The sequence below is a fragment of the Rhagoletis zephyria genome, unplaced genomic scaffold (assembly GCF_001687245.7).
Source record: "Rhagoletis zephyria isolate East Lansing unplaced genomic scaffold, Rhagoletis_zephyria_1.1 Rzeph_scaffold_00365, whole genome shotgun sequence".
In the NCBI taxonomy this organism is placed as follows: domain Eukaryota; kingdom Metazoa; phylum Arthropoda; class Insecta; order Diptera; family Tephritidae; genus Rhagoletis; species Rhagoletis zephyria.
The window spans coordinates 260,444-263,421 of NW_016157449.1; the positions used below are offsets into that span (position 1 = coordinate 260,444).

Sequence of the window (2,978 nt, forward strand, 5' to 3'; positions counted from 1 at the left end):
TATCAGACCAGCGCTGACTATTGTGATGTCTGGCGAGCTACTGCAGTTACCCATAATCCTGGTGGGTGCGTCGTCGTTCATTGTGCAGAATGTCGAATCGTCTATCTGCTCAGCCAAGTCTGTTCCCCTATGATCGTTTGACAGGCTTGAGTGCCAAAGATCGTGGTGCGCATTAAAGTCACCTACTACCATACGGTTTTCACCTCTGAGGAGCGCACCTATATCAGGGCGATATCCTGCCGGGCAGCAGGTGACAGTGGGTATGTATATGTTAAATATTTCGAGCTCGACATCGCCTGACAACAGCCCTTGGTCGGGTAAGACCCGAGTCATTCCGGTACGTAGAACCGGCTGTCGTGGGAATGTATTTCGATAATTCCTCGACCTCAGTTGTAACGAAATAAATATTGTACCAGCATGCTGGTTAGTTATATGCATCGAGCCTGATGGTACAATCACTTGATAGATCCAGCATGCTGGTGTCGTATATTTCCCCTTTTATAAGGTTTTGGTTGGATAAAATATTTGCTTTTTTAAAGAGTTCATTGTTTTTCTATACCATTACTTATTGTAAATGTTTACGTGTATACTTATATTAGTATATGTAAGTAAACAATTTTAGCTACAATTTTTAGCCACAACGACTTTTTCTAACTCTTTTTTATCCTTTTTTTTTTTAAAGGAATTTGGCTACCACTAAAAATGATTCGCGGCAACACTGGTTCGGATTACAGCATACCAATTTTGAAATTTTCGGAACGGAGCTACGAATTCGTAACTACGAACTTCCGGATTACAGCATACGGGTGTAAATATTTGTAATAAAGCGTGAATTGTTGTCTACAAATGTGTGTAAAAGGTTTTTGATTCGATTCACGCGTTTGGGCACAGCAACCCAAAATCGGTGTACAAATTCATAAACAGTACCCGAAAATTCCCCCAATTTTTACTATGCATAAATCAAGGGTGCACGCCTGTGTATTCGGACTGGTTCGTGCTATCAGTATACACACATTCTTGTATGTTTCAGTATTACACATGGTATTGACCATCTGAATCTGCAGGACGCCATCGGTTTTGCACATTATGGCCGGTGCCTTGTCATATATACATATGTATGTACTTATTTTTTTTACAAAATTTATTGTTTCCTCAATGTTAACAATACAAAACCAATATCAAACGTCATATATACAAACTAACATATCCTGTACATGTTTTATGAAAGCGAGAATGTACACACACAAACACCGTCTGTGTCCACAGCAAGATTGTTATAAACTTTAACTGCATTGTTAACCATTATACCGGCACTTTATCTTGACATATTTTCAAGTTAAAAATCATTTGTATTTTGAAGGGTGTTCATTTTTAATTAAAAACTTTTACTTTGACCGTCATAAAATAGATGTACACAAATTGGACGCGGGCAGAATTAGAGGTGGAAAATATCGACGATAATATCCATATATCGATGGTTTGTTTTTTTTTTTAACAAACTATGGATGTTTTAAAACTATCGAAATTATCGGCTGCGCTGTACTCCCAGTTAAGGTGTTCTTACACGCTATGTATTTGCATGAACATATACCACTTTATAGTAGCGATCCCGTACGAGTCCGGACTAGTCAGAAATAGTCAGAATCAATCAGACTTTACTGGAAATCAATCCCGTACACGGTTCTCTGACTATTGAGAGGGCAAAAAAGAGAGTAAATACCGTTCTCTCTCTGTCAGAAGTTACCATTTTTAGTCCGAGAATTTTTTGCTGTAGTGTGTTTGGCAACCAAATTGTAAACAAAAGAAAAGTGCACTCTGCTTATTCATGTTGAAATATATTTAATTACTTGTTTAAGTGGATTCTAATGAATTGGAAAGTATTTTTGGTTATTTGCATGTGTGAGCTGAGTGTGTTTACATACAAAATAAGCAAAAATTTACAACCAAAATTTGGAGGTTATGTTGAAGTTGACAGAAGTTACCATTTTTACTAGAAAGCGATCCCGTACTTTTCAATGTTACTCTCTCGCTCTGAGCGAATTTTTATTTTTTGACAGTTTTACTAGTCTGAGTCCGAGGAATACGGGATTGCACCTTTTACATATAGAAATGCCAACAAATTAGATTTGTTTCTGTACTAAGCAGATGCACGTACATTTTCATTCTGACACACAGAGAGAATCATCTGAGTTTAGTTTATTTCGGTTTCAAAGAACGTATTTTTAAATAGTTAAGTAAAGACTGTGAATATGACAGCTATACGCAATTACGTACATATGTATTGAAAAAAGTTGCGGTAATTGTCTAGTATAGGGTAACAACCCCTAAAAAAAGGTCCGGAAAGTTGGGAGGGGTACCAAACGACGCCTTTCAGTCCCCCTATTAACAATCCGGAGGAGAGGGCTAATATTATTAACCATTTAAAAGTTATAAACAAAAAACTTTTGTTAAATTTCGTTGTTTTGTATGGGCAATTACATACAATGGTATACCGAAATTTGGTATTATATTTTGGTTAGAATATTTTATTTAGGTGAAAGTAAAAAAAGAAGGAGTGTATAGTGTAAACTGAGTGTAATAGCGCAAATGAAATGTGAAATAAAGTGGCAATACCAGCGATTTGAGGGTATAATAATTTTGGCAGGCGCAAAGTTTTGTTTCTCAGTATATCCAGTAAACAAACTTATAGCTGAAATACAATGCCGGCGAACGGCGAACTCACCACAGCGAAATTCGCGCTGTCAAAATTAGAACACCCGCAAGCATATGAGATTGAACACAGCCAAGCGAAAAGCGAAGTTCGCTTGGCGGCGTTTCATGGCGATAGATTTATTTCTATCGCTCTGCTGGGCGATGACAGCTGTGCGTGCCAAAGGTGGCCGTATTTGTTTTGTGCTTTCAAAGTTTAAAAAGAAAACAACCTAAACACGATTTTTTTTTTGTTGTTTGAAAAATATAGTTGTGGATTCGTTAAATCT

At 37.1% G+C, this 2,978-nt stretch overlaps 1 protein-coding gene across 2 annotated transcripts in view; it reads right to left on the reverse strand.

The window, feature by feature from the left end:
* The window catches only part of unc-5 (netrin receptor unc-5), a 234,282-nt gene extending 232,808 nt beyond the window's left edge, over positions 1 to 1,474 (reverse strand). The window contains exon 1 of one of the 2 annotated variants that reach the window (XM_017611000.1): positions 1,244 to 1,474. The gene's annotated coding sequence lies outside the window, so the exon portion shown is untranslated. Of the gene's footprint in view, positions 1 to 1,203 lie in introns of both variants that reach the window. The other variant, XM_017610999.1, reaches the window with a different exon arrangement.
* Between the last annotated feature and the right edge of the window lie 1,504 nt (positions 1,475 to 2,978).